This window comes from Camelus bactrianus, chromosome 3 (genome assembly GCF_048773025.1).
Source record: "Camelus bactrianus isolate YW-2024 breed Bactrian camel chromosome 3, ASM4877302v1, whole genome shotgun sequence".
NCBI classification, from domain to species: Eukaryota; Metazoa; Chordata; class Mammalia; order Artiodactyla; family Camelidae; genus Camelus; species Camelus bactrianus.
The window spans coordinates 82,850,426-82,874,563 of NC_133541.1; the positions used below are offsets into that span (position 1 = coordinate 82,850,426).

Genomic DNA, 24,138 nt, shown 5'->3' on the forward strand with positions numbered 1-24,138 from the left:
AGCTGGAAAGAGTCATTGGGGCTTTGACATGATTGACATAAGCTTCCACTAAGGCATCCTGGAAGGAGTATTAATATTTAAAATAGCCCTGATTTCTGAGTGCAGGGGTTTCCATCTGTGGCACTGAGCTGGGAATGATTTCACATATATTGGCATTAATACCCTGAATTGGTTTTCTCAATCACAGAATGGCTATAAAGGCCAATTTCAACTGGTTTAAAATTTTTCCTATTAATATAAGGATTGAGATTAAAAAATAGTATGACCTATTTGATTTTTAATGTCTTCAGTTGACCATAAAACATTAATAATTTCTAGTGAAAAGTCCTTCAGTGTGTTATATAACCAAGCAAACAAGTAGCACTGGGACTTTGGGAGTTAACTTTAAACCATCATTATGTTTTAAGTAAAATCTACATTTGCTATTGTCTTTAAAATTAAATAATGACTCCTTTACATTAAATAATGACTCCTTTATATTTTATCAAAGGTAAATGTTCTAAAATTATTAATTTTTCCCAACTCACTTTAAAGCACTTAGATCACTATAAAAATCTTAGTGACATCCTAACCATAAAATAAATATTTTTTAAAATGATTTCTTTTTGATAAATTCATAAACCATTAAAAACCTAGTATTCCATCTAGCTTCAACAAATAAATTGGTGAAGCAGGAAAGAGCTACATACTAGAATTTCCAGCACGGAAAACATACATCATTTTCTTCTGACTCAGTAAATGCAGTACTCCGCCACTGACTGAAGAAAAGAATATTTTATCAGAGTTAGTCAGGAAGAGGGCTTGTAATTGTTGAGTTTAGAGTCAGGAGGTTATCCCTCCTGCTCCCAAAATGACTAACATACCTCATTTTAAAAAGCAAGCATGCCTAGTGGTAAGAAATAAATCAATTCAGAAGAAAATGCCAGGAGAGGGGACAAGAGCCTGGCAATTCACAATTTCTTTCGGAACATCTCTGCCAGGTAAACTGTTGCTGTGGTCAGGCTGCCAAGAGTGGCAGCCGTGAGAAGGGAGGGGAGCTTCTTGTGCATTTCATCCTCAGTTGTTCTCAGTTGAAGGCAATAGATAAAATTCAGTGACAGATTGCATTGACTGAATATTGGGATGCATATAAACTTGATCTTTTTGGTTAACTTAATTATGTTAATCATCAAAGCAAGAAATATTAAATGATAATAATGCAAGACTTCTTTTTTAAAAATCCTCAAAAATGAAGCTGTAGTAGAAATCTTACATTCTTTACTCATTCATTTACAAAATGGGGAGGGTACAGCTCAAGTGGTAGAGCACATGGGTTCAATCCACAGTACCTCTTCCAAATGTAAATAAATTAATAAACCTAATTACCTCCCCTTCATAAAAAAAAAAGCAAAAAAAAAAAAAAACCCCACAAAAACCCCAAACAGATATACACAAAATATATATACTGAAATTCAGTAAGGTAGGATTTTCTCATAAAGTTTATTTGGGAAAAAAAAAATCATACATCCCAAACAAAAAATTACAATTCAAAGTGAGTAGGTAAACATTGAAGGTTTTCTCTGTCACAGATTCTCTAGATCAACACCCAGAATTTGGCAGGATACAGCATGTAAACAGTAAGTTATCTATGTCTGAAATCTTAGCCTGAACTTGTTTAAAGGAAAGTAGCTTTTATTGTTTAAATGGCCTATAGAAAGAATGCATCAAAAATAACTGAGTTCTTACCGAAGAAGAACTCAGCAAATTAAAGAATTTCTGTATCTCTCATGGAGTGTACGCTAAATTTTAATAGTTAATATGTTGGGTAAATATTCTCTTTATCATGCTTTTTTTTTGTAAGTTTACCCCACCAACTCCTTTCATGTTACCCACTTGTCAATAACCACAATCCCCCATATTCTCAGCTTTCCATGTCAGAATACAAAATACTGACTACAAAAGTCTGAATATAGATTTACTGAGAGTTAAAATGAAGTTATGCAAAGTGTCAGAGTATTTTCTTCAAAATGATCATAGGTTTGGGAATTTCTGTGGTAACACTGATTTGAAATGCTTATTTCTGTTGTTTTCAAAAGAAAATCAGCAATTATCAGAGTGGATATTGGCTCAGAAAATAAAACAGGGTTTCTGTGATCATTTTTTTAGATCCATGCAGACATGTATATTCATATACAGAGACATATATAGAGGATGTTTGTTCTGATGGAGGATATTTAATTCACTAAGCTTCACATCTGGTATGTGATCAGAATTGTCATTAGTGAAGCTATAGATTGACCTTGGAGCTGTGTTTGCCATCTAGGGATGCAGCAGTTCAGGCAGGAAACTCAGTCTGGATGATGGGAATGTTAACAAAGAGGGGCACTGCAGAGCTGAGGTTCACAACAGCAGTAACACCACCACCAAAAATACAAAATAATCATAGACGCTATCATGACAAATATCTGACTTCAGACCTCCAGGACTCCCTTATTAAGAAAGACCCATTCTGAGTCTCAGTTTCACAAAATTTTCCTTTTTCCTTTTATTTTTTTTAATGGAGGTACTGGGGATTGAGCCCAGGATCTCGTGCATGCTAACTGTATGCTCTACCACTGAGCTATCCCCACCCCCTGAAATTTTTTTATTAACTAATTTAATTTTTTATTAACTAAATTAATTAATTTTAACAGAAATAAAAGTAGTGTTTGATTTATTTTTGTGTAACAAAGGTCACTGCTGATTGAAAAATAGCCATATTGTAGGATGGGTTTGAGTTCCATAGGATGATCTTATGAATGTGTTTGCATCCAGACATCTCTTTCTACTGAGACGACTGGACCAAGATAGTGAGGACTAAATGCTGATCTTCCCTACTGGCTCAATACTCTAGTCATGCTCAAAACCAATACAAGGATGTGAGGGAGACTAGAGGTCATGAAATATTAATGACTGATCAAACTTCGTAAAGTGAAAGAGCCTCAAGCAAAGGAGACCTGACTGTGTGTGGGTACAGATGATGGATGGGTAGACACAGACAGAGTGCCATTTTCACTGAACTTGGACCGTTGATGTCCCCTAAAATTCCATTTCCCAGTTCCCGGCATACCTAACAGAGCTCTGAAACTTAGTTATTGGATTTTTTAATTAAACAGGCAAGTTCTTCATATTACATAAAAACTCCTGCAGTGAATGTCCTTTACAAATTTATTGAAAGATATTCTCTTTTAAAATGCTTAATAATCATGAAATATGTATATGTGTGTGGGTGTGAGTGTTTATATATGTGCATAATAAAATAATGATGTAAACTTCACAACAGTTCTTTAGTTTTGGAGAGAGGCTCTTAAGCGATTGAACTAATTCCACCCTAGTTGTTAAATAGCTGCTGCTCTAGCTCCTGTGAGCATCCTCTCTCCCCAGCCTCCCCAAATCCCTCATCTGTACCTCCTCCTGCCCAGCTGTCTTCAGTACCCAGGCACTGAAGTGTTGTCCCCTTTAGCATAGTGGGGGGCCTCCAAAGCCAACTCCAGATGTCTGGCCAGCATCAGCTCTTTGTCTGTACCTCGATTTCCCTGTTGTTAGGCATTTTGCTCATTATTTGCTAATGTTTTATTTCTTAGTTTGGGGTATGGATTTATGGGTGTTGGAATGAAACATATATCAACTAAAAGGAAGGAAAGGGGTCAGAAAGACAGGAGGACAGTGAATTGAGCATTCGTCTGTGTTTGTGATTGTTTTTCCTGAACTTTGAGGCTTATTGCATAATACACTTTAGTTCCTTTCTCTCTTCTACTTCTAACTGGGGCCCAGCCAGGAAATTTATTCTACATGTTTTCCTGGGAGACGTAATCCTCACTGACATCATCAATACTGGGAGCACTGCCCAGGGAGTGAGACTCAATATTAATTATTATTACTTATCGAGCATTGACTGCATACTTTGTATTACCTAAAACACAGGAGACAAGGTCTCTGGCTCAAGGGTGTGCATAAACCTTCAATTATTGGGAGAGGAGAATCTAAGTTAAGTTCTGTTCCTTCTGCTGGCCGTCTAGCTGTTTCTACTCATATAATGACGAAATAAGAAAAGGCATTATATTAATCCTTGCAAGAGATCTCGCTCAAAGAGTTTTAGTTTCTGTTGTTATTTTTTTACTTTTATCATCTATTCATCTAGCTTTAATGCATTTGTACATCCGTACATATAGGCAGCTTTTTAAGTGATGTTATTTGAGGAATAATAAGTGATCCACTGTTCTGCTGCATCTTCGATAAAAATGTTTGCCAACATTTGTTTCCAGCTATGTTTCTGAGAATACACTGAGTACTTTAATGCATTATTTTATTTAATGTTCACTAATTTATAACAAACAAACTTTGGTATAAGAGTTTATAAGAGTAATAATGTATAAGTGGTTTGAAATGGTAGGGATAGGGAAAAAATTCTTTTTAGGAAGAAACTTCTCATTTTGTTAATAGGCATATTAAGATTTGAAAAGTGAATTTCCTTAGTTTCCCAACTCTGAATTGTCTCCTAAGAGAGTCTTTAAGTAAATGGTTCTGCTTGTGAAAGTAAGCAGTCATTTGGAAGTTTTTAATCCAGAAACTGGAGTATCTAATGACTGAGATACTTTAAATTTGGGAAAAAAAGAGAGAGATGAGGGAAAGAAAAGGGCAGGAGTCCCACAAAAGCACTGGAGGCTGAGGACAAGGCCATTGAGAAATCCCCCAAAGCATGGAACAAGGTCAAAATTTTTCTGGACAGTGATACCTGATACTTTATTTTAATCTGTTCTGTATGTTGACTTATAGTCCTCTCTGCTAACCCAAACTTTGAGTAAATGTATTACATACTCCTGGTGCCCATGGAACTTCTGCAGAATAAATAAAAATATGATAGGTGGAATTTCCAAAATGACCCCCTCAGTGGTGCCCCAGCTTAATCTACAGAATCTGCTGATAGGTTGGGGTAACACCCCGTACTTATGTCTTCTCCTTGCCCTTGAGATGGGGAGATTATCCAGGTAAATCTGATCTAATCACTTGAGTCTAGAAAACAAGAGAGCTTTCTTTGGCAGGTAGCAAAAAAAAAAAAAAAGAGAGAGACATGAAGCCTGAGAAACTGTTGTTTCTTCAAAGATCAATGGGATCAAGTGAAAAGGGATGTGGTGGCCTTAAGAAATTGAGAGGGGCCCCTGGCTGACAGCCAGCAAGGATATTGGGAGGGACCTTAGTCCTACAACCATAAAGAACTGAATTCCGCTGACAGGAATGAGTTTGAAACTGGATTCTTTCTCAGAGACTCTAAATGATAACTTATCCCAGCCAGTACCTTGATTTTAGGCCTGAGTATAGAACCCAGACTAGCTCACCCAAGTCTCCAGATCTGTTGGCTAATAAATGGGTGTTGTTTTAAGCTACTAAAGTTGGTAGTAATTTGTTACATAGAAATAGGAAACTAATATGAATCATAATAATTATGGGCCAAAAAAATAGTGGACATAGAAAAGGAATCATAAGGAGATAAAGGAGGAAGAGGATGGAGCAGAAGATGGACAGAATTGTGTAAGCCCCATCAAGAGGGCTCAAGGCTTCCCACAGTGGAGTGGATGCTTATTCCTTCTATTTAAATATTAACGAGTGTGAACACCTGCCTAATGTTCAGATCTGGGGACTATCTAGTAGAAGAGATATAAAATTATTGACTTCATTTGATGAAAGTATTAGAAAGAAGGGTATTTCAGTGGCTTGGGCATGAGGGAAGGTAGAAATTCCCTAGCCGGGGTGAACACACAAACTGTGTTCTCCCTACCTTGAAGTAATCTTGTTTGTTTGTTTCACTTGGAAACTGTGAAAGTCGAAAGAGTAAAAACCATAAACTATAGTTAGCCATCTCATATTTCAGAGGTAGCAATCAGAGATCAGAGGTCTTCTTCTGTGGCCTTCAAATAGTATTAAGTAAACCTACATGTAAAAGTATGCTCTTGGCTATAATAGTATTACAGTTTCCAATTAAATGGCATTAAGGCCAGAATATCAAACATCAGAATATCAAAATATACCTATGCTTCCTGAAGACTGCCAGTTAAACATGGAAAACGCATCATATTCACTACTAATCCCATCAGAACCTCTACTAAAATGCCAGTTAAAGGATTTTTAAAAAGTGAAACAAAACAAAAACAGCACAACATTGGAAACCAGAAAAAATGATTATTGACTTATAGGTGGTACTACAGACTTGGGAAAACTGTAAACCAGAAAGGGGGGAGGCCAGCTCCAGGCATACCCATGATGTAGCACCCTGGAAAGGCTCAGGACTGAAGGCACCAGGTACAGCTGAGAGTAGGGGAACAAGTGATGCTGAAAACAGGTGAACTGTCTGAATGCCTCCCAGACAGTATTCCACACTCTACAGAGTTGCTTACTCCCCCTTACTCTTCACAGCCAAAGACTGGAAATTTACTTTCTGGGGATTGGTAGACGCACTTTAATCCCAAGAACACTGTCACGGCTGAGGATGGAATATCATATCAAAAACAGGATTTAGTAGAGGACCATATTAAGTGGTGATGTCTCTGGCCCCTTTTTTTCAGTGGATTCAATGTTGGCAATCAAATTTATAGCCCACGGCAGATTAGAACAGAGGTTGGAAACAATGGCTTTTTGCCTGTTTTTATAAAGTCTTATTATAACATAGTCACATCCTTCATTTTGTATCATCTATGTCTGCATTTGTGCTGCCTTGACAGAGTTGAATAGTTATGGCAAAGACTACATAGCTGATAAAGCATAAAATATTTGCTCTCTAGCCTTTTACAGAAAAAGTTTGCTGACCTCTGGACTAGAGACTTTTCAAGGAAATTGACTGGGACAAGAGACAAAATCTATAGATAACAGTAATTAGAGTTTCCAAATGAAATGGTTAAGCAAGTTTATCCTACAATAAAACCACCAGTTGACAAAATCCACCTATGCAAATAGAATTTGTAAACATCTTTGCAGTGCTTTACTTCCCATTAAATAGAAAGAGTTTCCAGATATTTAAACAAAGCTTCTAACATGAAATAATTTTTTTTTAAAAGAAGCAAAAGCAAAAGAAAGAAATGAGAATAAGGAGGGTCAATGAAGACAGTGGAATAAAACTCCAAAACAAAAAGAGAAAAATACTTTATATTCTTAGAAACTAAATTGCATTCATTAAACAGGAATAGGAGCTATACAAAAGGAGTAGATAGGTAAGGAAAGTTTTTTGAAAATGGATACACAAAACAAGAGCAACAGCAAAGAAGATCAGAAGAAATTATGGAAGATAAAATTTTTAAAAATCTAGAAAGTAGAACAACAGAGTTTCCTAAAATAGTAACACTAATATTTCTAGACTGAGAAGAGAAACTGAGTGCTCACCACAATGTGAAAGAAAAAAAAATCCCTATTTTGCCTAAGGCTCTGATACAATAACCAATTAATCAGCAAATCTCAGCTTCCCCAACTGAGCAGAGTTCATATAATACAGAGTTTGGAAGAAGCAGTAGTGTTAGGTCAGCATAACCAGATTTTGTTCTTGTAATCCAGTTGTAGATGTGTTATTTATTGCAAGCTCAGATTCTTTTTCAAAACATAATAGTTGCTTCACAACTACTCCAATGCCTCATCAATCCCCATGACATTCTAGGACACTCAGTCACAGTACTGTCTCTCTGAGGCAGTACAATTGCTTGGTCCCAAGCCTGAAGCTCCCAAAAATGACCCAGAAGAAGCCATTTGACCAAAAAAGTACTTTCATGGGAATTTATCTCAAAAGTGCTGTGACAAAAATGAAGATAAAAAGTGATTTTTTTCCTTCCTCTTCTTTTTGTGCCCCACAGATATGAACTGCAGAGCATAATGTTTAGTTAATTTTTAGGGGTCATCTATGAGTAATCTTATCTGCAGTTATGGAGAACTTTTCAAAACGAAATTGGAAGTGTGGGTTGTTTGCCTAAGAGTTCATTGCCTGGCTTTTAGAAGATAATCAGAATTTTAAAATTCAATTTAACTGGAAAAAATTGAGTTGTATTTATATCTTTAAATTCATTAAGCAATAAAATGAAATACATTATGTGTTCACATTATTTCCACCTCAGTAATGGCTTATAGCTGATTTCAAAATTTCTCCAAACTTTTAAATAGTACCACTTTAACGTAGTTAAAATTAATCCATAAATACCTGCTCATTATCAGTTCATAATCTTTTGTCTTAACATTAATGGCTCTACATCTTCACAGGCAAAAAGACAAGAAATTTTAGAATAATTCTTGGAATGTCCTTTTAAACTTTTTCTTACGTGTATTTGGTTTTCAAGTCCTGTTCCACTGCAGGGTCTCCCATGTCCACTCCTTCCTCTTTATTGCTATAGTTACTGCTTCAGGTCAGGTTCCAGTCATTTCATTGCTAGGCTAGTCCAGTAGGAGGCTGAGAGGTCTTTGTGTCCTGAGCCTCTAATCCAGTAAATCCTGCAAGGCAACTGTATGGAGCCGCTCCTTTGCTAACAACCTTTTGGCAGTTTCTAGGGCTTTCTGAAAACATTTCCAACTTATTATTAGGGTAGCCAATGACCATGTCACCTGCCACCAATATCTAATATTGGCTGTATGTATACCTAAACACATAAACAGGCACACACACACAGTCAGGTGGGACCTTTTAATGTTAATGGACCTTCCCTTGCTCCTCCCTGTATCCCTTTTCCTCCTCCAGAGCTGGCACTTCTCCATTCGGTTACATTCAGCCATTTTACTGAGGTGATGGTACAGTGTCAAGATTGCAAATTAATTGTATGTGGTGCAAATATGGGCTTTAGGTATATTCTCAAAAACTGATTTTGTGTGTGTGTATACAGTTTATATTATAGAATATAATCGGTCTCTATATTATATAGAATTTTGTAAGTTAGATATAAATATATGTTATGTTTATACACACATATATAAAATTTTTCAAAATTTGGAAGGATGGGGAATGCATCTAAAAATCCAGATTTGTGACTTCTCTTGAGAAATCAGAAGCCTTTGCCACACAAGGATTTTAATACATGGTTATAATTAGCTGAAACTAAGGAAAGGTTCTCCCCTTTAAAAATATGCACTCTTTCTTTTTCCTTACTCTCTGCCACCCCCTTTGTCTTACAAATGGCTCATGGACTCTCTGTCACTCTCCTGTCCCCCATAGACCTTTATGTTGGTAAGCCCAGGTTCCTCTGCATTCCTCCTTGAAAATATCTCTGATTATTCCGTTTACTTGAGATCTCTACTTTGTCTGAACTTCTGTAGATTTTAAAAATACTTCTTGCACCCTTTATATTAACAATGAAACAAGGAAATAAATTCAATCTATAACCAAAAGCAACGTTAGAAGTCTTTCTCCACAAGTGCTTTTTAAACTCCTTGAGAGTTGAATGAAGCCTCATTTGATATTTTTACTCCCAAGGAATTGAGCACAAAATACAAGAAATTATTGTTTCCCCAGAATACATTTTCAATAAATTCAATCGTCACTTTCATTAAAATGACAAATATACAGATCTAGCTCAGATGAGACTGACATACACAAGAACGTATGCACTTGGGCATATAATTAATTTTTTGTATTTTACCTTTTACAGCTAAGTAAATTGCAAAATACATCTGGGATCCTTCAAATTCTGTATCTGGTAGTTTCATTTGGACATAAGTAAGTTTTCATATTTTCTGAAAATGTTTTAGAATTATTTTGGATGCTCAGTGATCTAGCTGTATAGAAATAAGCTGTTATTTGACATGACCTTGTATGACCTTCAGTGTCTCAACATACTTTTTTTTTTTTGCATTTTAAAAGAGCAATTATTTTGTTTTATTTTTTAACTTTTTTTTTATTGAGTTATAGTCGTTTTACAGTGTTGTGTCAGAACGGAAAAACTGTGCTCTACACTGGAATTTGAGCCAAAATACTTTTGTATTCAAAGTGCAAAAACCAGTCTTCACTAGTGGTAGAGTGATTTGTTCAAGGACGGAGACTTACTGAATCTCACAGAATCAACCTGTTAAACCCAAATTACTTAGAAGATCGTAAATTCGGAGGCATCGCTCTTCTTTTTAAGTTGGGTAAAATAGAGTTTAGTCTCATGGACTCTTGGTCTCGGATTTGTTTGAGTGGTTTAAGCATCTGGCTCCAGAGAATTAGAAAGAGTATGCGCATCTTCAGTAAAGCTGCTGACTAAAATGTAACTGTTTAAACAGAATAAAAATTGTTGAATGGATTACTTGAGAATTGACAGCATAACTACTAACATTCTTTTTTATCATTTGGTCTAGGAGAAGAGTAACAATCTTTCTACTCCTTCAAGTTGTACCTTCATTTAACCTTCGAAATTCTCTTGCTTTCATTTTGCATTCCTCAGCTCTGGGAAAAAATGAATGATAAGCTCATCCAGAGAACAAAAGTGCGGTTGTTGCATGGGACCCTGATGGAATTGTCAGGTCTCATTAATAATAGGAACGTATCATTTGCAATCAATCAGTTATTCATTGATAGAAACAGCAAGGCTGTCTTCATTTTTTAAAAAAATACCATTTAGTTAGACTGAGATTCTTTCTACGTGTTTTATAATTGTTTTACAAACCATTTTAAAATTACTGTCATTTTTCCTTCCTTGTAAGAGTTCATTTCTGTCATATCTTTGTGACTGCAGCAGAATCAGATTAAATTAAAAGATTTAGTTTGGCTGATTTATTCACCACTAAGTGGTTTCTTCTTTTCCTTGAACCTTGGTAAATCAGACAGTAATGTCATGGTTTGAAGGCAGAGGCATTTTATATTACTCATTACATGTATGTGTGAAGAATTTAAAATGAGCCACTTTGATAACACAAGTAACGCAGGCAAATATGTTAAATTCAGGGGTAAGGGGTTGCTTTCTAACAACCTTTGACTTCTGCAAATTTCTGCTAAACCAGCAAGACTCTGAGGAAACTCTGCTTTCTGCTTCTAGTGACTTCCTAAGAATCTTGAGCCAAGAAAATACCATTTTACTTCAATTTGCTTCCTAAGGATTAGGAAAAACATAAAGGTTTCAAGAATGAGGTGAAAATCAATTTCCTTCAAAATGCTGAAAACTACAAATAGTTCTGACGTCTTTGTGCCTGTTATTTTAAATCTAATTTTTAAAATATTTAGAACTTGCTAGTCATATTCACTAGTTTCTATGGCAAAAAAGGCATGGCCTCAGTGTCATTACGCAAAACATGAATTTTTAAAAAATGTATCAAGTTAGCTTCTTCTGTTTACAGTTAATATGCGTGATTAGTAAACATCTAAATTATATTCTTTTGTTTTCTTGTAGGTAATTTTTTACTGAAGTATAATGGACCAATGGAAAAGAACACAAATCATAATTATCCGTCTTGTGTATAAGTATATGCAAAATGAGCCCATTCGTGTAGCCAGTGCCTGGATCAGGAAGCAGAGTGTTACAAGCAACCCTGGAGTCCCTCGCCTCTCCTCCCAGGCACTGTCCTCTGAAAGGTAACTAATATCCTGAATTCCAACAGGTAATATTTTTCTGTTTCTCAAAGTACAGTGTACACTGTTTCGGCATTGGTTTTTTTTTACCTCTCTGTTACATTTTTAATTGATTTATGTGATTGCCTAAAGCAACAGTTTGTTCATCCTAATGATGTACAGCTTTCCATTTACAGCGTAAAGTATCTGGTTTGGTTCTCTGCAGAGGGTATTGTCAACAGTATTGTCCCAACATGACTAAGCATGTCTTTCTATCGGACATGCACCTAGGACTGGGATCACTAGGTCACATGGTAGGCAAACCTTCATTGTGGCGGATGTCACCACATACTTTTCCAAACGTGTTTCCAGTTTATACTCCCACCAGTAGTGTGTGAGAATTCCAGCAGTCCTGCCATCTTGTCGGCACTTGGTATTGTCGACCTCTTTCACTTCAGCCATTCTTGTAGGGAAGTAGAGATACCATGTTGTGATCTAACTTGTATTTCTCTAATGACTAAGCAAGTTAAGCACCTTCTCATATGTTTATTTGCTTTGATGGTTGGTACTCTAGAAGTTTAGACAAACTCACGTCTCTTCCAGGTGGGTTCTTAACATTAGGGCTCACACTGTCTTGGTTCTGAGAATGAGGCTGTACTGGTGGCTCTGAAGCCTGTATGTCATGGAGCATAAAATTGTTAAATGAAAACATTCCTCCTCCACTCCCAAGTCTCATTGTGCCTCTCCTCAAGCTCCTGTAAAAGTAGATCGATGAGGGTAAGGAAGGGCTGGGTAGATATAAGAGATGTCTAATGGAGCTGAAGGAAAAAGTGTCATGACCTTCATACTTTTCCTATTGGGGAAAATATGTTTAACCTAAAAAATTTTAATCAAACAAACAAAAAAACAAACACTGTTTATGTTATAATACCGATTTTGCTAAAGCAACTCAGATCTAATGTACATATGAGTAACTCAGAACTTCCAAAAATTAGCAAGGGCCCCAAAACAATAAAACACTAACCCCAGAGACCAATAATGGGTAACAGTAGCAAGGGCCATGCAGAAAAGAAAGAGAAACTATTCTCTTGGCCACACTAATTCAGGTGCCTTACCAGCTACTTAACAAAGAGAGAGAGTCTCAAAAACTGTATTATAGCAAAGCTGTATAGGATTTAAAAAATACATGTATACATGAGAGGAATGAATCAGATTTGGGGAAAAGAAAACTTACAGTGATTGTGTTCTTTAGACAAATTATTTTTGAGCGCTTCTTAAATACAGGTAAACTCAAATAGCCTAAGTGAAGACTTGTCCAAGACAGAGTCAATTAAGAATGGACAAACAGGAGGAGAGATAATTGGGCAGGTAATTTGCAAAGTGAAAGAGACAGAATGAATAAGCCAGCATGCATTGAACATGTTTTGTGTTCAGAGCTAGGGAGTGCAGCACCTGCTTGGGAGGAAGTGTACATCCGGGTAAATCAGCTGGACAGCAGAGATTCCGCTCAGCAGTCCTATGCCCAGTACACCAGGGGCACTGGTGATGATACCCTGCAAATTCTGCGGCTGTGTACCCTCTAGTTTATGTTTGTCAACCCAGCATTCTCTGTGAAGTCAACAGAAAGAGGTCTGAAGTGTCTGCATGAAGAATCCTTTCCTCGCCTTCCCTCCCCCTCCCCTTTCCTTTCCTTTATAAATTTTGACTGTCTAACCAAATTCCTTGCCCCTGTCTCTTCTGCATGGATCTCCCTTTCTGGCATTCTGACAGGTACATTTTCCTTTGCCATGTCTGCCTTGCCTGTCTTTTTTTGCCACAGCCTTCTCCATTCCTCTTTTAAAGACATACTTCTCTGCATGTATTTTATAGGGGAATCTGGATTGGGGGGGGCAGGACTCTTTTTCCCATTGGCATGAGGTTGGACGTTTGTGGTCACTGCAGTTGAGACTGTGTGTTGGTTACGGAATTGTATGTCAGTTTCATTTAGTGTGAGTCCCACATAAAACTGTCCACCCAAACATAGACATGTATATATTTTATTTTATTGGTAGGAAATAAGGGTCTTTCAGGTCTAAACCAACAACTGGTAGGTTATGGTTGCTGTCTGCCTACTGCATAGTTTATTGAGAGCATGGTTAAATTAATATGAGCCTTGTCATAACACTTTATCTTTGGAACAGGATTTGTGATTTGGCTAACATTTTTCCCCTTTCCATCATTAAAAGTATTTTTATTCTATGAAGCTTACCCTAGGCTTAACTCAGTAACTTGGACAGGACATCATACCTAATATTTTTTTGATTTAAGAATTCAGGCTTGAGAAATAAACTTGCAAATCTTATGAAACAATGCATGGTGTTAAACATCATAACTCTCTCAACACATTACATAAGAGGAAAAAGGTGCCATGTTCTCTGTATTTGTGAAGAAGTTGGAAAGGAATGGCAGGGCAGTCCTCCTGCCTTTGTGAAATAGTCTATCTCCCATCCCTCCATCCTGCCCCTGTGGACCCTGTAAGCCCCATTTGTTTTATTTTACCTTTAAAGATTAAAAAAAAAAAAAAAAAGTGGAGGGATACTGAAAGGAAACCATTTGGGACCTAGAACAATTTTTTTAAAAAGCACTTCCCAGCTTATTACCTGGATCCCACTGGGTTTCCACGCTAAAGAATCATTATGTTTACTTTGATCCATATAAATCACTTTTCTGTGAATAGCGTGACACCCTAAAAGCATCTGCCCAGAAGATGCTCTCTGGGCTCTTTAAGATGGGCAAGTTTGGTTCCGCCTCTCCTCCTGTCTACTCACTTCTCCCCAAAGAATATAATTAAGTGATAGCTTCTGGGCTGCCGTATCTGTTTAAAGACCTAGAGATCAATGGACAACATCAAGGCAAAAGTCCAGGTTTCATGAATAAATTTCCCCAACCATGAAATTCAAATAGGTTCATCTGAATGCCTCATAGAAAGCTGGAACGTGAAGCCTCCCAGACAGAACTGCAGGGAGCAGCTTCAGCAGGGAAATAATGACCTGGCAGAGATAGCTCTCCATGAGGGGTAAGTGACAGCATCATGAAGCCAGATTCAGGACTCATTACAGGAAATGCTGAGCATTTGTCTCAGACACTACCACCCTGAGACCTTGGGCTTCCTGAGGGAAAGAGTCCAAATGAATACATCTGGGGCTTAATAAGCCAAACCACAGAGATTCTATGCTGAAAAATAGAAAGCAGCAACCCTGGAAGTGAGCCAAGGTTACAGTGAGGCATGAGCATATCACATAATATGGATGTCCAAGATGAAATACGGACGTGCCCGTATGATGAACGGCACATGGCCAAAACTGGAAACACACCTGCCCTTTGACATTAAGTTCCAGGCATCTACACATGGGAGACATTTCTATAAAGGGAAAAGTGCTCAAGAATAGAAAACAAAGCAATTGAGAAGTTGATTTTGATGGAAACATTAAATGAGTGAAATAGGCATAGGTTGCCTATGGTAGACCAAAAGACAGAGTTAAGCAAGTCCGTGAAGAATTTGTTTTCTACATCCCTAATGTGTAGCAGAGTTCCTGCACATACTTGCTGTTCAATCAGTATCCATTAAATGAATGAAAAGTTTTAAAATATGAACATACTGTAAAAAAGGAGTCACTGTTCTTCACAGGAGCATACAATCCCAAGATATTTTAGTAACCTTCTTTAGAGGATTGATAATCTAAAAAGAGCAGACTCAGTCTTCTCTAAGCATGAGACAAAGCTTATGTGCTCTCAGAATATACAAAGGAAAAGTAAACTTCCTCCAGATGCTCCTTACTACATCATCTGAGATGTGGGACACTCCTGGCCTGTGCGCCAGCCCCTAGAGTTGTGGCAACATTCACAGACAGAAGCAGGAGCTTCTTCTAGATTACAGATTATAGATACTCCAGAAAGAATTGCAAATTATAAATTCTTGCACCCTGCCTGCCACCCACAGCCCTAACATACATCCTATTTGGATGTCTAAATGAAATATAATAAATTATACTTTACGTATGAGGTTTTTTGGCTTTGCCTTGACTTTGTCATGCATAACTTCAGCAATGGAATTATACTGTAAATCTTGGCTGCTTTTTAAATAGCCAAAATGTATTCATTGTATGGCTACAAACACTGAATGTGGCATGCATTTGATCACAACTGTAATACACTGCAAGAAAATGTCTATGTTTCCCTTATGGCGAGCTGGAAATGAAAGGGTAATGCTTATGACTCAACAATGCCTTGTTTAAATAGTTGTCCCTGGTAAAAATTAATCGAAAATTCTAGCTCTGTAGAGAAGATCAAAGAGAAAATTGTGAAAACTGTTGGCATCCTTGATAGATTATCTGCAACCAAAATGAAAAATAATAACTTCTATCAAAAGATCAGAAAGTATGAGTCCTGAGGATTATTGGAAGGTCCATTCACGTTTTCTCTGGATAGAGTTTGATTGGTCTCAGAACATACATAATGTCCACAGAGCTTCTGGATATAGTGATGGAGTCAATTTTGTGACCACCCGGCTTTCTCTGGCTAACATTAAGGAGATAGAAAATAAGTGTAAGAAGACAGTCTCTTCAGCAAATGGTGTTGGGAAAACTGGACAGCAGCATGTAAAGCAATGAAACTAGAACACTCCCTTACACCATACACGAAAATAAACTCAAAATGGATTGAAGACTTAAACATAAGACAAGATACGACAAAACTTCTAGAAGAAAATATAGGCAAAACATTATCTGACATACATCTCAAAAATGTTCTCCTAGAAGAGTCTACTCAAGCAATAGAAATAAAAGCAAGAATAAACAAATGGGACCTAATGAAACTTACAAGCTTCTGCACAGCAAAGGAAACCATAAGTAAAACAAAATGGCAACCTACAGAATGGGAGAAAACTTTTGCAAATGAAACCGACAAAGGCTTGATCTCCAGAATATATATAAGCAGTTCATACAACTTAATAAGAAAAAACCAAACAACCCAATCCAAAAATGGGCAGAAGACCTAAACAAGCAATTCTCCAAGGAAGACATACAAATGATCAATAGGCACATGAAAAAATGCTCAGTATCACTAATTATCAGAGAAATGCAAATCAAAACTACAATGAGGTATCACCTCACACCAGTCAGAATGGCCATCATTCAAAAATCCACAAATGACAAATGCTGGATGGGCTTTGGAGAAAGAGGAACCCTCCTACACTGCTGATGGGAATGCAGTTTGGTGCAGCCACTGTGGAAAACAGTGTGGAGATTCCTCAAAAGACTAGGAATAGATTTACCATATGACCCAGGAATCCCACTCCTGGGCTTGTATCCAGAAGGAAATCTACTTCAGGATGACACCTGCACCCCAATGTTCATAGCAGCACTATTTACAATAGCCAAGACATGGAGACAGCCTAAATGTCCATCAACAGATGACTGGATAAAGAAGAAGTGGTATATTTATACAATGGAATACTACTCAGCCATAAAAACAGACAACATAACGCCATTTGCAGCAACATGGATGTTCCTGGAGAATGTCATTCTAAGTGAAGTAAGCCAGAAAGAGAAGGAAAAATATCATATGAGATCGCTCATATGTGGAAACTAAAAAAAAAAAAACAAAACACACACACACACACACACACACACACACAAACAAAGCATAAATACAAAACAGAAATAGACTCATAGACATAGAATACAAACTTGTGGTTGCCAAGGGGGCGGAGGGTGGGAAGGGATAGACTGGGATTTCAAAATGTAGAATAGATAAACAAGATTATACTATATAGCACAGGGAAATATATACAAGATCTTATGGTAGCTCACAGAGAAAAACAATGTGACAATGAATATATATATGTTCATGTATAACTGAAAAATTGTGCTCTACACTGGAATTTGATACAACATTGTAAAATGATTATAAATCAATAAAAAATGTTAAAAAATAATAAAAAAGAAAAAAAGAAAATAAGTGTAAGAAGATGTAAAGTAGATGACTGGGAAAGAACCTTACACCATGTGAATGGGCTGCCACGATACTAAATCTCCTTCTGCTTCTAAGTAGCTGCTTAGAATCCTTCATGGTTACTCTTAGTTTCCTATTGTGGAGCTATCTTTTAATCCAAATCCACGATGAGCCATCAACTGCAGGCCTTCCCACGCTGAATTGCTACTCTGTGCAAGGTAATTTTTTAAGTGTTAGATCATCATCCAATGCAATTATTAACTTACTGAGATAATACGAAGGAAATACAGCCAAGAAGAGTCATGGCGTCAGACCATTTCAAGTTCTCACAATGAAAGGCATATCATGTAGACCCTTTACTGGCTCTTCAGCCCCACCTTCCTGTTCTACACCAGGCAGGGTAGCTTCGAGCCACACCGTGCTCCTCTTGTTCTTCTCTTTCAGAAGTTACCAGTGGCTTCCTCATCATGAATCCTAGGTCTCTCAGGCACACCCTCCTTGCTCTCTCTACAGCATGTATCTAGTTGTTCCCTCTCCTTTTCACTGGATTCTAGGACACTGAAGTATTCCCCCATCTCTGACCCTTCCTTTGCTACCTCCTATTCCTGTTCCTGACGTTTAGAGGAAGTCTCTCCAAAGATTCTGCCTTCAGACCTTGTTTCTCTCCTTTACTCATTCCTTCAGCTCATGAATCCTATGTCAATAGCCATGCCTTTCACTCCTTATTTGCATGGGGCCAAAAGGCCATCTCTCCATAAATGTTCTGTCATCATCTGGAACTTGACATGCATCCACTTTCTCCTTATATATGCTCCCATTTCTCACTATAATCTCTTCTGGCAGAAGCTGCTATTGCAGTCAGATTGGCTCAAAACCTTGGAGTCCTTCCTATAGTAGGTCTGCATTATGGTGCTAAATCTTGTAAGATAGTAAGGAAGTAAATTACTTTATGTATCCTTTTCTTTCTATTACTACTGCTAATTATCTAGTTAAGAATTGGCTTCTCTCTCTTGTAAACAATATCGGTGAGAGGATCTATGTTACTACAGTTCCTTCTTTGCATCCACACTGTGTTCATTGGTAAGAAAAATATTATTAAAGTACACTTCTGGTCAAGCTGTCCCCAATTGCATAACTTTGAGCAGTTGAAAACTCTTCCTGAATAAAGTAAAATGCAAGAAACACAAGGAAGATTAATTCCAAACCAAAAAGGCATTAGGTTAGATGAAAGGGAGACTGGAGGAAGAATGAAAAGTAACAGCAGGTATTTCCCATGAATAAACTTAAGGACTCTGGATATATGCTAAGGTATCACCAAAGGTATCAAGATACCATGATAAGATCTCGTTATAGTATGTAAAAAACCATCATGCCCTTCTCTAGATCAGTACCCTCCTAAACAGCTTCCTTCTCTGCTCCCATAGTATCATTCTATAGACCCACATTTATAAAATGAATATGCTACTCAAATACGTATTATGGAATTCAATCAGTTTTAGGGTTGTAGACTCATGGCTGAGAAAACAAGTGAGGAGCCTGTGGGATGATAAGGCTTAGGGTGTCTCTGAAAGGCTGAGAAGCTTCTCTGCTGGGCCAAGTCATTGGGAATGCTGTTCTGATGCATCTCTAAACATCACCAGGTCTCTTTTGTGGAGATAACTAGGAGCTACCTAGAATGGAGGTAATACTATTAAGGGTTAACAGCCCTTCCCCATCTGTATCAATCAGATTTATTCTGAAGAAAGCCTTTGATGTTCCCAAAGCTCCAGACCAAGAAACTCACTTCTCTCTGAAAGGCCCCACTATACCTAACAATAAAAATCACAAATAATCCTTCAAATCCAGATGGAATTCCATTTTCCATGATGCCTTTCTAAGCCATTAGAAAAGTTTTTCTCCTCCATATTTTATAGCAATTTTTCTGAACCTCATTTGTAGTTAATTACTATGTCACGTGTCAAAGTGACCTATATCTCCTAATGTGTGTTCACTGGTGGCTGGAGTGGAACTTTTGTGTTTGGTTGGGAAGAACATGGGAGACAGAGTCGAAAGACTTGAGCTTGAGAAATACAGTTGGCACACAGAAGTTTTGTGATGGACTGTGAATGAGGTCTATAACCTTTTCAAGACCCACCTTAATTATGTGCAAAATAGCAATAATAATGATCCTTCCTCAAACGAGTGTTTGTGAGAACTTTGCTAATCCATATGAAAGTACTTTTGTAAATATAATGTGCTCCAAAATATTACTTCTTATGCATATCCAACACTGCATCTAATCAGTATCTTTCATATGTGAGCTACTCAATAAATACTTGTACATTCAAATTGAATTTTAACCATTGAAGGTGAAATGGGAAATATTTAATAAAACAAAATTTAGAAAATATGCTTTATATCCTAAGATTTTTCTATAGGTAAATGATTCCCCTATTGAATACCAGCTAATAGGAAATTGCTTTAGCAGTAGCTCAATATTTGGAATGTTCTGGTTTAAACCAAAGTACATCTTCATCACTTTTATTTGAAGTTATCAAGAAAATAGAACATAGTCAGGCCTGATAGTATTGCCTTCAGCTCCAAAAGACAGAAAGAACATGTTTATAAAAGAGAGACAAATAGAAAGTGAATGAGGAAAAGAGAAATTAAATCATTGGGGAGAAAGACAGAGAACATGTATCTTCAGCCTAATGAATTCTATGATTGCACATCCCTGCTTTCACATTAGTGGGGCCAGTGAACATCCAGAATAACAAGGAATACTTGTTTTGCTTTTGAGAGATGCTGATTTTGATAGAAAGCATAAATGCTTTCTGAAATCCCATCAGGCCTACTCACACCTTAGGTATGAGGAGAAGAAATGGGATTGGCTTAGAAACCAGCTACTCCATATTTAATTTTGATGGGAATCATAGAATGCAGGTGCTATTCTCCCCACTTTAGAATTGAGAAACCTGAAACACACAAAAAAAGGATTTTCACTGGTGTTTAAGGGCAAATATTTAAGAAGCCCCCACCGTACATTGCTTTTGTGCCTAGGAGACTGTGTGAATAATACAGAGGTAAGATCCATATTTGGTACAGAAACCAGGGTGTCTCCAATCCATCAATGACATTCACCTCTCGGGGCTGGGAGGCAGCCCCTTGGTCATAGATATCAGTATTGTCAGGGAGGGGCCAACCATGGTCTTCTGGAGGAAACCTAGGAGTCCTAGATGGCTTTTCAGGAAGCAGCCCTTAAAGAGAGAGCCAGAGAAGGTAGGAAAGAAGAGCATAAGCAAAACAGCAATAATAATAATGACTAACATCTTCTGAGTAGTTCTTACATGCCAGGCAGTATTTCAGTTCTTTATGCCTGTTTCCTCACTGAATCCTCACCAAATCCTATGAGGCAGGCACTTTTATTATCTCAATTTTACAGGTCAGAAGTGGAGGCAGAGATTCAATACCTGGTCCATAGTTATAAAAATGATGTCAGTTGGTTCCAAAGATTTTGCTTTTTTTTTTTAGTTGATATATTTTTTAAATTGAAGTATGGTTAATTTACAATGCTGTGTTAGTTTCTGGTGTACAACATAGTGATTCAGTTATACATATGTCTATATAGATATTCTTTTTCATATTCTTTTGTATTACAGGCTATTAAAAGCTATTGAACATAGTTCCCTGTACTATATAGTACAGCCTTGTTGTTTATCTATTTTATATACAGTAGTTTATATCTGCTAATCCCAAACTCCTGATTTATTCCCACCCCCCTTTCCCTTCTAGTAACTGTAAGTTTTCTTTCTATGCTGAAAACTTTGCTTTTAATAACTGAAAACAATTCCTCCATGCTACTCCAGCCTCATGAGGTAACTGAAGCTGCAAACTGTTTATGGACAGGTGTGTAAGGTAATAAACCTGGAAGTGACTGTAAATAACCTGATGATCTTGAGAAGGGAATTGAGGATCTATGTGAATGGATGGGGAGATGAGTCCTCATGGACTTTTCCCTGCTAAAGAAATGCAGTCTTTCATAGGCCTCACTAGTCTGAAAGTGCAAATGGAATTCTGGCCCCCTGCTCATGGGGCTAATGTTCCTCGCAGAAAAACTTAGTCAGTTTCTGGGATCCAGGGATAGAAGGGAAAATATTTCTAGGCTGCTGTTTTATTTTCATTTCCTGTCAGCATCTCATCAGTGCTACTATCATGGTTGTAAGTCTTCTAGCTTAACCTTTGCCTGTTTTGTGTTCCTCCACCATCCTAGGGTAGAAGTATCATGGACAATATGATGATCAAAATAGGTATCAGAGAGGAGGAAGGGCAGGATAAACAAGGAAGATACAGTGTATATTTAACAGCTGTTTACGTATAGTGTTTGGGAGCCTCCTTCCTTAAAAAATGTACACAGTGAAGTTTATGACTATGTCTTTGGATGAACCCAACTTGTCAGAATCTTCTTCTCCACCCATGAATTCTTTCTGCCACCACGTGTGTGAAGTAGCCTCCTAACTGAAAATTGCTTGAAGATCCTTTCTTTGTACTGTGGTGCAAATGAATGATAATGATTTAAAGCAATAGTTCTTTAAGTTTTTTGTGCAGTGAACCACTTCAGCGGTCTAGTGGATGCTTATGGAAGCTGGTTCTAGAATAACGTTTTTAATTACATAAGATACTTTAAAAATAATATCATAAAAGAAATAATTTATATCGGAATTTAATTATTGAAATATTTTTAAACTGTAATATATAATATATATACTTTAATTAGCATACTAAATAAAGTTCTGGCACCCAGTCTAATAATGAATGACTGTAATTTCTAGGTAATGATGAAGGTAAGCAGTATTTTGCCATTTTTGCAACAACCATAACATAATATGAAAATACATGTAATTTCTATTGGTGACAAGTTGCAATTTCTGCTAATATTACTGTACATGTTGCACACATTAATAATTGAAGATAATATTAAGTTTTAGGTGGAGAATAGTGAAAATAAAGATGTAATATTTTTCCACTCTTGTTGTCCATTCATGAGTCTTGTGGATTCTGTGGACTCAAATTTCAGAATGTTGAATTAAGTGGTATCTTTTAAGAGTCTACTTCCAATTTTTAAGCTTATGGATGATGGGCTGTTGAATTTTAAATATCATTTATTAGATGGGAAAGAATTGGAAGAAGCCATTGCCTTCTTCCCACACCTAAAATTATACCCTACACCAGGGCACCTGCTATATATGCAGACATTCCTGAAATTCCCTTTATTCTTAACAGTTGCCATCAAAGAGGTAGTCAAATTTATAATTGCCATTTGGGTAGAGTAATGAAAATAACAATTGTAATTCTTGTTTAAATTAACATCCAATTGGCCATTTGTCATGGACTAAGAAATTAAAGAAGACACAGGGGGGAGTAATTTTGGAGGAGAGGTATCTGTGCATGGAATGATCTGTAAGGAAGGCCTCACAAAGCACATGCATTCTAAGAGCCAGAGGGCAGCTTGATGCCCTGTACACCTAGAATAATAGTGAATGTCACTTAACATGGAGATAGACATATTGGAAAGTGGATAAGCAGGCACTATAAACAAATTACTCCTATGCAAGGATAATCCTATGGGTAACCCTGGAATCAATTCATCTACTTCTAGACATGAAATTGTGAACTCTGTAAGAGCTAAATTTGGTTTAATTCTGTATTCTGTGAAAACCATCCTAAATAAGGACATTACAAATTATTTTAGTAACATATCTAATACACAAATACACTCTCCTTGTAAAATCAACTATTACAGATAAAACTAAAGTGTCTTCTATCACCATTCGCAATCTGTTTCCTTTCCTATATGTGGATGTATCAATGTGAGTATATGTCCATACATTTATATTATGTGTCTATTTTGAGTTTCTTTTTATATCACATAAATTATATCATATATATGTAATTTTCTTTTTTATCCATGATATAATTTTATATCTTTCCATGTTACCACCCACATACCTATTCCTCTTAGCCACTGGATACTGATACACATAATCCATTCCTTTTGTATTGGACACTTGTTTTTTTTTTAATATATTTACCTTTATAAACAATGCAGTAGTAACATATTTTGCAAACTGCTTTGAGATCATGCATTGTATTCCTATAGTATATAAGCTATAAGCAGACTTGCTGGGACTTTGTGTGTGTGTGTGTGTCTGTGCATGCACCTCATGAGACAGTGCCAAGTTGCTTTCCAAAGTATATAGATTCACACCCCCATCAGCAGTGGATAAGAGCCCCAACTTCCCATACCCTTGGTAATATCTGAGTATGATCTAAACGGACACTAGACCTTTATTTCCATAGTTAATCACCACAGGAAGCGTTGCAGAAATAATGTTTAAAGTCATTCCTAGACAGGAATTCCAGGGCCCTCTCTTTCCAGATGGACAGATCCCCTTATGTTCATTAAACAATGATAAGAAAAGGTAAAGATGCTACCAACAACAGCAAATATAAATCGGGAACTCAGATCTAATATTCTAATCTGTAGCTGTCAGTCTGAAAAGAGAGGAAGAAGGTGAGAAATCAAGATGATGACACTGAAAGAGGGAGGGATAGGAATAAATGAGAAGGAAGGGAATTAACATTCTTTAAAGAAGTGCAGTGGTGCACCA

General features: G+C 37.0%; 2 long non-coding RNA genes across 5 annotated transcripts in view; one reads left to right on the forward strand and one right to left on the reverse strand.

Annotated features, from left to right (window-relative positions):
• LOC123613269 (uncharacterized) overlaps positions 1–24,138 on the forward strand; it is a 340,111-nt gene that overhangs the window by 267,669 nt on the left and 48,304 nt on the right. The window contains exon 3 of the long non-coding RNA XR_006720626.2: positions 11,343–11,550. This is a non-coding gene — a long non-coding RNA (uncharacterized LOC123613269). The remainder of the gene's footprint in view (positions 1–11,342; positions 11,551–24,138) is intronic.
• LOC123613267 (uncharacterized) overlaps positions 1–24,138 on the reverse strand; it is a 381,851-nt gene that overhangs the window by 26,608 nt on the left and 331,105 nt on the right. The gene's annotated exons all lie outside the window — the stretch shown is intronic.